We start from the raw sequence: 11558 nt of genomic DNA on the forward strand, positions 1-11558 counted from the left end.
TCATCATATCCTACTCTCATTTATAATTCTGGACCACATTTTTTTAAAGACTTTATTTATTTATTTTTAGAGAGGGGCAGAAGGGGGAGAGAGAGAGAGAATGAATCAATGTGTGGTTGCTGAGGGCCGTGGCCTGTAACCCGAGCATGTGCCCTGACTGGGAATCGAACCTGCGATGCTTTGGTTTGCAGCCCATGCTCAATCCACTGAGCTACACCAGCCAGGCTGGACCACATTTTTATATTAAATTCGGCATTCCCACTGGATTTTGCTAGCATTCCTATTTTTCTACCTTTCATTCCCTTCTTGATTCATCATAAAATTTTGATTTCTCAGTCCTTCTGGGGATGCCCAAATTCTTTTAAAGAAAAGTATTTTCTTTGTGTTTCTGCCTGTTGTTTTTGTTGGGTGGTAGTTCATACTTTTTTCCTTCTGTTTCTTCTTTTTTTTAAGTTGTATGTCCCAGGTTGTTGTTTTTTTTTTTTTGTATATGGTAACCATTAGGTTTATGTAGAAGAAAGTTTTGTTCTGAATGCAACTAATCGCTGCCCCCCCTGCAAATTCAGATTGTTAGCCCCTCCCCTTTTATGCTTTTGTTGTCACATATTATCTTCATTGACACTATGAGTTTATTTCCAAATTTCAGTAGCTTTTGGAATATTTGTCTTCTAAATATTTGTGACAGCATGGATCTTGAAATGCTAAATGAAATAAGTCAGACAGAAAAAGTTAAGAACTGCATGATTTTATTCATGTGTAGAATACAAAACTGAAAGCAACAAATGAACAAACAAAACAAACAAACCAAAACTTACAGACAACAGTGTGGTTGTCTATAAGTTACAGAGGGCAGGGGGGATGGGGAGTAGTAAAAAGTAAAGGAAGTTGAGTATGTGGAGATGGAAGAAGATTTGACTCAGTGGTAGGCACACAATGTAGCATACAGATGATTTATCATAGAAATGTACACTTGAAAACTATACAATCTTATCAACCAATTCCACACCAACACATTTAATTAAAAATTAGAAAAGAATTAAAACATATTTTCTACTGCAAACAAAATATATTCTTGTTTTACCCAACATTCCTACCCATTTACTTTCTTTTGACAAGTTCCATTATTTGATAGCATAAATTAAAATATATAAACATTGATAAGTGATTATTACATGTAACTATAGTTACTACAATCACTGATGATCAGTATTGATAATTAATAACATCAAAATAATAACTTAAGTTTACTATGTGTTTCTCATGTTAAATAATGAGTTACTTATTTTTAATCTTGTAATTGAATAATTTGCTAATTGGAAAAATCTTCTGCACCTACATGTTTTAGGATGAAATCCATGGCATGCATGAATGAAAAAGAAAGAAAAACCTGGACTCAACACAAACAAAAATAAGTACTCAAATTAAGAGTAATATGTAGTTAAAACAGAAAACATAATCAGGAGTGAAAGGAAGCAGAATGGAAACAGAGATGCTTCCAGAAAGTTTTGTTTTATTTTGTTTTGTTCTGTATTTCAATAATTGTTGTACAGGAAGTGCATGTGGTGATAAAGGCTAAAATGTGAACTGTTTGGAAACAAAAATAAATGTGGGTGGGCATCAGTTTACAGTTATGAGTGTGTAAAGCACAAGTTTATTTTTGTATTATTATTTATTAATTATTGAGTATTTTCCACATGAACAAGCATAAACCTATTTTTGCCAATCCCTGTAAATAAATGAAAGATATGTTTTAATAGAAAATTTGTTGGCAGAGGTAAAAAAAGAAAACTTCAAAAATTCTTCTATAGAAGATATGAAAACAAACAGTGTTTACTTTTTTTTTTGTCTGTTTCATTTAGAAAAAAAAAGAGATAACCTATATGCCTATTTCTTTTAAAAATGCAACTGGATAAACCTTAATTGTTTGTATAAATATTAAATTAGTTTCCATGGCCTAGCAGTGTAGAAAATATGAATGACAAGTTTCAAAATTTCATGACATTAAATGTATCAACTGCTATTTGGATGAACTCACAAGGAAATCAATTGAGATCAGAGCTCTAAATTAGCAAATAAAAATTGATATCCAAGAAAATTTTTTATATATGTCAGTGACATTAGGTTATATTTTATTTTAGACAATTTTTGTTCCGAGTGCTTGGTGCCATTAAAGACTCCATCAAATATCTGATGTTGTTGTGAGAAAGGACCTTGATACTGAACTCAAAGGATATGAAAATAAATGATTTTTTTGTAACTCCTTTTCAGCTCTGTCTGCTAAACTCTCTGTCAGTAACTAAAGAAATAACAACCAAAAATTACACATTAGGATTTTAATAAAAATGTAATAGAGTACATGCATATGAATTGAGAGGTTTTCAATATGTACTTACAAAAACAATTCATGATATCACAGAGGTTACGGTAGTAACAAACAGGTAATTGTAGTAATAATATCTATTGGAAAACGTGTATAATAGGGCAACTTGGTGAAAAACAATTGCAGGTATAGGTGAACTCCATCAAGGTAAATGAATACTGAACTTTCTAATAAAAGTAATGGCAACTGGAAAACAGGTAGATGAATACAAGTGACTGTAATAAACAACATAAAAAGGATTTATTAGAAGTGAAAAATATGAATAATAAAATCCAATTAGTCTACCTGCTTATAAAAGTAAGATATAAAGTTCTATATATTTGAAAACACATTATTTTCTTAGGTATTTTATATAATCTGTCAATTTTATAATATTTAATTTTTTATCTTATAGGAAATCACCCCTTTTCTGCAAGATAGTATCTTTTCCATTATTTTATGGTATCTTCTTATTCTGTAATCTAATAAAAAAAGTACTATATATCATTAACAATTGAAAGTATACATTTTACCCTACTATATTAAAATATTAGACTAGCTGTCATTTGAAGTATTTAGTTATCATATAATACATAAAAGAGAATTGTATATTTAAGTATTTTATTAAGGTTTTAAAAGTAAAAGAAATTACAATATTAAATAATATCTTTGCTTAAAATAAAGATAAATTAAGAGGGAACAGTCACTCAAAAGTAAATTTTTCTACATATTTGAATAGAAAAATGTTATATTCAATTAACAAAAGATAATGTATATAAAACATTTTGCAATGAGCCAAATCTATAATTCTTTTACTTTTCTTTAAAAAGTAAAGCTAACATTTCTAGCCCTGGCTGGCGTAGCTCAGTGGATTGAGCGCGGGTTGGGAACCAAAGTGTCCCAGGTTCGTTTCCCAGCCAGGGTACATTCTTGGGTTGCAGGCCATAACCCCCAGCAACCGCACATTGATATTTCTCTCTCTCCCTCTCTGTCTCTGTCTCTCTCTCTCTCTCTCTCCCTCCCTCCCTTCCCTCCCTAAAAATAAATAAATAAAATCTTTAAAAAAATAAAAATAAATAAATAAATAAAATGTTAAAAAAAGAGTTTAAAAAAGTAAAGTTAACATTTCTAAATACAAATTAACTTATAATTTTATTAAAATTTTAATCAAAGTTATAAGAATAAAAAGTTAAGACATATAACTTTGTAAAGTATACCTTATAAAAGTCTAAGCTAAATAATCCAGTCTTTGATGCAAGCTTAAATACATATATATATTCTTTTAAGATTCCATTTATTTATTTTCAGAGAAAGGGGAAGGTTGGGAGAAAGAAAGGAAGAGAAACATTAATGTGTGGTTGTTTCTTGTGTACCCCCTAATGGGGACCTGGCCCCCAACCTATGCATGTGCCCTGACTGGGAATCAGACCAGCAACCATTTGCTTCACAGTCTGGTGCTTGCTGAGCCTACCAGCCAGGGTTAGCTATATTTTAAATTAATAAAGGATATCTATTTTTATTGAGATTTAATGCTTGAAAAACTAAGGCAAAAATTTTTTTCATATATATATATATACATATATATGAAAATATATATAATTACCAAAGAAAATTTATAAAGGACAGTTCTTCATATTTTATTATAGAATTTGTGACACTAATATGTCAAGGTATAGGAAAACTAAGTATAATGTTGAAGCTACTCATCAGGAAGTATAAATGTTGAGGTACTATGGTTTAGATTCAGAAACATATGTTCAATGAGAAGCCATTTGTCTCTATGCTGGAATACTAATATGCCTAAAAAAGTTTTCCAAATAACCTAAAGACTATGATCTGAACACTCTTTGCCTAAGTTTTAAAAAAAAATCATATTTTTGTTTCAGAGTGAAATCCAAGGTGGGAATTTGGAAGGTTACCTGGGGTTAGCCATAATTTTGAAGATGATAATAACTACGATATATGTTAATTAGCAACAAAAATAGTAATTGATAAAGACCTCTTTTGTGTAATAAAATAACATTAAGCAAGTACCCAAAATAATCTGTACATTTTTCTCTTGATCCAAAAAGTACAAGGAAGCTTAACAACTTTAGCTTTCACATAACTTTATTTGTGACATTACCTTCAAATTACAGTTCATTTACAAATGAAGATCTGTAAATTTTAACAAGCCAGTAAGAATAAAGGAAAACTCAAACTGAGAATGAGAAAGAGAAAGAAAAAGAAGAAATTAGTAAAGATAATTAGATATTCCTTTGAAACTCAAACCCTACCTTACCAATGAGACCAAACATATGAATAAACTTAAAGTTTACAGGGTAAAATTTATCAGTTACCTAGGATTAAGTACTCATTTTGCCCCTGAATGTATGCCACAGATTTATATAGTGATTTAATTTGTTGACTCTTTATCTTAATTGAAACTATTTAATACTTTTATACTCAGTAAGCATATCTTAAAAGAGGCTCATAAACCTTAAAAGAATAAAACAACAAAATTTGATTTTTCATAAAAGGAAAAGTACATTACAACATATAAATCAATGTATATAACCAATGTAGTAATGAGGCTTAAATGTAGAGTCTTATTGGAATATTTCACTGAATATTTACATAGAATCAGACAGCCAATCTTCAAAATGCTAACCTGAGCTGTAGGTATCAACAATGGGTTTCAGATATTCAGTAAACCAAGTTGTAAAGAGATGTGCTGTCTCCAGGCTTTGCTGTTCCATTTACAGAGCACAGGTACAGATTTAGCCTAATCATTGAATGCCCTAGGGTTTTTGCAATGGTGAATGAGTTGTGTTAGCCTCTAACAAGAGGTCAACCTGTCCGTTGAAGATTCTAAGCTTCATTGACTTCTCCTCTCTGGTTATGAAAGTCCTTGATGGCATCTTCTTGCAATATAAGGCTGTTTTGCCTACATTGAAAATCTGATTTTTGGTGTAGCCACCTTCATTAATTACCTTGACTAGATCTTCTGGAAAACTTGTTGCAGTTTCTAGGTTAGAACTTGCTGCTTCTCCTTCCATTTGTATATTATGGAGATTTTATTTGACAAACCTAATGAGCCAATTTCTGCTAGTTTCATACCTCTTTTTCTGCAGTTTCCTCTCCATTCACCCTTCATAGAATTGAAGAAAGAGAGGGCATTGCTTTCAATTACCATTTGGTTTTAAGAGGATGTGCAGATGGTTTGACTGTCTATCCAGACCACTAACATTTTTTCCATATCAGCAATAAAGCTGTTTTGTTTTCTTATTATTTGTGTATTAACTGGAGTAATACTTTTAATTTCCTTCAAGATCTTTTCTTTTGCATTTGCAGCTTTGCAAACTTTTTGGCACACCAGTCCCTTCTGGTGGCCTATCTGGGCTTTTGACAGGCTTTTCTTACTAAGTTTAATCATTTCCAGATTTTGCTTTAAAGTAAGAGATGTGTATCTCTTCCCTTTACTTGAACACTTAGGAGACACCATAGAATTTTTCATTTCAATAGGTTTGAAGGTCCAGGTAACAGGAAGGTCTGAGAAGACAAAAAGATGGGAACAGTAAGAGCACACATTTATGAAGTCCACCATTCTATGCAGGTATGGCTCATGGTGCCCCAAAGCAATTACAATAGTGATACCAAAGATCACCAATCACAAACCACCATAAGAAATATAATCATAATAAAAACTTTAATATATTGTAAGAATTATCAAATGTGACACAGAGACACGAGGTGAGCAAATGCTGTTAGAAAATGGAACAGATAGACTTGTGTTATGCATGGTTGCCAGATAATTTCAACTTGTAAAAAATGTGTTGTCTTTGAAGTATGACAAAGTGAAGTGAAATAAAATGAGATATGCCTGTTTATAAACTTCACAGTTTAGTAGTGTCAATACTTGTCTTTCCATGTATATAATTTGTTTATTTAATATTTACTGTACATATTACTTTTTCTACAACTGTGGGCAAGGACTCTTTCTTAAAATACATACTACCCAACAAAATTATTTGCAAAATTGATGAACGTAATTGATTTTAGTAATAATTTCTTATCATCATCATTATTATTATCAAGCTTTAACATCTGCTTAATGGTGATAATTATTAATATAACTGTAAAATTTAGCAAAATAGGACATTAAAGTAGCCTCAGAATTATTCTAAAAATTGATATAATTCTTAGTACAAAGAAGATTAATTTTTAAATAATAAATAATTCCTTAAGCTAATAAGCAAACCAAAATGGTAATTTGGTAAGCAAACCAAAAATGTTTCTGTTTTTGAGTGTTTTTTATTGTATCCTACTTGTTTATTCCAAAAGCTTCTTTGAAGATCTTTAAAATTTATTATTTTTGTTACATGCTTGTGTATTCTTATGTTTGGTTTTAATATTATCATTTCTTATACATTTTTCTTCCAATTTTAATATATATTATTTTCTTCCAAATAGAGTGCTTTTGGCAGCAAATAACAGAATTCAGTATTGGCCCAAGAGATTAACAGTGTTATCAGTAACCAAAAATGTTTTTTGCTTTCTGAAATGTTGGCTCCACCCTGTCCCTGTTTCTTTATATGGTTACAGCCTCACAACCAAAAGCAAGAGGGATACTCATATTCATACTCATTTTGAGCACAAAAGAGAAAATGACAGTACTTTTGCTTTTTGTTAATATCTCTATAAATAGTGTTCCTTTATCAGGAGAGACTGACTTGTTTGCAGTTAGCCTCTAAACTAGTCAGTTTTAAGGAAAATGGAAATAGAATTGGCTTAGAGCTTACACTATTTGCATATACCCCAGATCTCTGGAGTTGGGGCAAATTTTCCAAATTTATTTCCTACAGGCAAACAAGGAATGCCTGGCATTCCTGATGAGGATCCAATTGTAAATGTCTGTTATGCTTTCTTTCCCCTTTGTTTAAAACACACACTATCTTGGTTGCCCACTATATTCCAATATTTTAGAAGGTACCAAACTTAATGAAATTAGTTTTTCACTTTATACCACTATCTTGAGTTGTGAATCAACTCCTTTTCACTATTTTCTTTGTCATTTAATAATAGAAAGTAATTTTAAAGAAAAACATTTTTAAAATTCAAAAAGAGAAAGAATTATATATGTATATGGGGAAATATAGCCTTTTATTAATTATACTTTTATTTTCTTTATGTTTAAATATATCAATCAGTTTTAGTTTTCTTAAATATTTAATAAATCAAACTGAAAAATTATTTTTCATAATTTTGCAAATTCATTAGTATTCCCTATTCTTAAATTCTACAGCAAAAATACTTATGTTACAAATTATTCTTTTTGTTAACAGTGCTATATCAAGATAGCTTTAATGAAAGAAAAACATGCAATTTTCAAATTAATACTAGAAACTGCTGGCTGAGGAGAAGGAGTTAGTAAAACAGTCTTATTAGCGATGAACTATATTTAATTAGCTAGGTCTTATAGTGGAACAAATATTGGAGAAAAAGAAGTAAAGTTTCTTCCTAGTTGAACTCTTGTTCTGCCCAAACTCTCCAAGGTTACATTAATTAATCTAAAGTTGTCAAGAGTGCTATTACTATAGCTTAAAAAGGCTTAAATACGTTAGTTTTCAGGAATAGGCATTTTGTAGAAAACCAGAGTATTTAATAGATAGCTCTTCTACTGAACTCTTATTCTGAGAGGAGATAACAGAGAAGATAAAGTGCCTTGAAATGATAAAAATACAATTATGTGGATAAGAAAATTTTCTATTGTTTCACCGTCAAATCAATATAATAATATAAACAGAATATCAGTAAATGAAAAATGGTAGTGAATATATAGGAAAAGTTAAATATGGTTTAAATAAATCTTTAGGACAAAGAAAATGATAATAAAGCTAACAAATAAGTGAAATTTAGATTTCACATAAAAAAATCTTGCTATTGTTTTCCAAAATAAAATAAATAAAATTTAATAGTGTGAAAGATACATACGCAGACACACAAACACACATCAACATGAACATAAATAATGCTAAGAATTTAAAAATGACAGTTAATGTTTACATACAGTAAATTTAAACATAATTATCAATGTGTATTTGTTAATGACTAAAAATTCATAAAATTAAAATACAAAGTGTATTTTTATACTACGTATGGTGTTTTGCTTACTACAATTTATTTGTAAAATTACTAATTTACAAACATGAATATCATTTCATATAATTTCTTTGAATAATTTTTAAGCATAATGTAAATGTGATAAAGATTTTCACTGTCTGCAAATGTACATCAGACACAAACCTGGCAAAGCTTATTTTAAGTATCTGGGCCAGTTTTCTTATTTTGTTTATATTGTACATATTTTTCTTGTCTTTTTCTCTTTCTAATATTGTTTAATTAACATATAATTTTAAAATTAGGATGCATAATCACATTAGTTTAAAAAAGATAGTTTGGAAATGAAAAATCAAAAGGTAGAACATATTATCTTACTAATTGTCCCTGGATACTATAGAGAAAAAATTAAAATATCTGCAGGAAATTATCTTTATAAATAGCTAATATCTCTTTAACTTTATATGTAACAACCAAAATTAGATAAACAAATTGTGAAAAAAATCCATATGTTTCCCGTTTTGAGAATATTTATAAACTCCCTTACATAATGATCTATGTAACCATCACTATTTAATTAATCACTTAGTTAAAACTAGTTATGATTCTTTTTTTAAAGATTTTATTTATTTATTTTTTAGAGACAGGGGAAAAGAGGGAGGGAGAAAGAGGAGGGAAGCATCAACGTGGGAGAGCGATATGGATTGGTTGTCTCTTCCATGCCCCGCACTGGGGACCTGCACTACAACCCAGGCATGTGCCCTAACTGGGAAGCGAACGGTGACCTTTCGGTTCACAAGTCAGCACTAAATCCTTTTAGCCACACTGGCCAGGGCTAAAAACTAGTTATGATTCTTAATCAATATTACCCTTCCAGAATTTTCCTGGCATTAGCTTATAAATATTTGTATTTTAAACACTTATGCTCTATCTACTCAAGACGCTGAAGACAATCACTTTGTTATGTGTCAGCACATACTTCACCTAGATAAGACTGTAGGCCCTAAAGTACCTAGATTTCAGCCTGATGTGGTGCCGAGTAGAGAACCCAAATAACCTTATAATCAGACTCCAGTTTCTATGGAAACTGTGAGATAATAAATTTTTTACACAACAATAAAGAACAAATAAAGCTGACTGCAACAGAAAGGATATTTGAATTACAATCTTCAGTTCCTTTCAGAAGGCATTTTGGAGGGTCTGGTTCATTTTCAAGTGTGGCTTACCTAGAATTGGAGAATCAATATATATTTTTGCTTTGTTCCCAAGGAATATAATTTAAGTTGACTCATCACCAGCCTACTGATTTTGTGAAGGTGACTCTGAATCTATTCGAATTGAAGAGTTTGTGATAGTTGACATTCTGCAACTTGTGTACATGAGTAAAAACTACACACATATTTGTATGTATACTTATGCATATATTTAGAAATCTATGTATATACGCACACTGCACAACATATAGACATATGCATATGTAATTATGTACATATATTACATATATTTTATATCTACCTGTGTTTATACTTAATTCCTTAATTTCAGTGAGCATGTAGTTTCCAGAGGGTGATGAACTTTAACTTTCTTTAAAGGTAGCACTTAGTGGTAGTGTTTCAGTCCCTTATCTAAATATAAAGTCTAAAACTCTAAAAAGAAAACCATGGCAGTGAAAGTTTCTACAGAATTTGACCACGTTGATTATTTTTTCTTGGAAAATGAATAACAATTTTTTAAAAAAATAAGTAAGCACAGGCGTACTCCTGGAAGGAAGTATACTTCTTTCTCTTCCAAACATATAGTCAAATGAGAGTGTGGCAGCAAGCATTTTGGAGCACGTGTCAGTTGATTCTTACGAGATTTCAGTCTGACATCTAATCACATCCATCCAGGGCACAATCAGATAGGCAGACGAGTCAGTGTAACATACTTTCTGATCATTAATAGTTATTTGTTAATTTAAAATAAAAATTTTCCCCACAGTGGCTATAAAAGATTAGGAAAACATAGTTTTCAAAAATTAAGGTGTTAAAGGGAAATGATCTGTAATCATTTTTAACATGTAGATATGATCAATCAGTACATTTAATAAAAATAACTGTGGAATTAGTGTCTTTTCACAATCTGTACAATTAAAAAAATTAAAAGTAGAGAAAATTTATGATATTTCATAGTTTATAGTGGGGCTTTGTTAACATAAAAAGCAAGTGAACACTAACATGATTAACACACTCACACTCCCTTCACCTTTTTGCCCTATGAATCAAATCCACATTTTTTTTAGGTTAACTTACAATGTGTGGGTATAAGTAGAGCAGGCTTATAAGAATCAACTGGAATAGCCCAACCCCTCACTCACTCCAGGTCTTACATATTTTTTGCTGCCTTGTATTCTCCAGCTTACTCCTTCATACTCATGTACTCACACATTAGACAACCATTTCTGAACACTCTACTTGACGGCCTCCCTCATCACTCTATTACCTTACTCATCTTTTCTTTTCTATGTTCCCTACTTGCCTTCATAGACTTTTTTTTTTGGTTTCTATGATCATTGCCTCTGTCCTTTGACATAATACCATAGGTGTTACAACACTTATGACAAAATAATCCAATTGAAAGTTTAGTTATTCCACCAGATTACAAATAACACTGCATAGTTTATTTTAACATAGTTATTCACTAAATATGAATCTATCCTTAAATGCTAAAAGAAAAAAATATATATTCATTCACAGATGGATAGCGGATAGTATATTAGAATTTTATACCAAGAGAAAATATCTTTTTCACAAAGGGCAAAATGAAGATTTTTTGACATAGGTGGAGAGAATCTATTGTGAGTAGACTAACACTACCAAAATGTTAAAGGAAGTCCTTCAGAGAGAAGGAAATGTTACTATAAAGAAATGTCAGTTTATCAAAGGGAATAACAAGCCCTGGAAATGGCAAATGCATATTTAAATACAAAATACTTTTTCTTATTTTTAACACTTCAAAAGTGAATTGAAAATAACAACAATGTACTTCATGGTTTATAACATATGTAGATATAAAATGTATGCCAATGACAATGCGCAGGCCAGGAAAAGGATGAGGGAAA

Source organism: Phyllostomus discolor, chromosome 4, assembly GCF_004126475.2.
Source record: "Phyllostomus discolor isolate MPI-MPIP mPhyDis1 chromosome 4, mPhyDis1.pri.v3, whole genome shotgun sequence".
In the NCBI taxonomy this organism is placed as follows: domain Eukaryota; kingdom Metazoa; phylum Chordata; class Mammalia; order Chiroptera; family Phyllostomidae; genus Phyllostomus; species Phyllostomus discolor.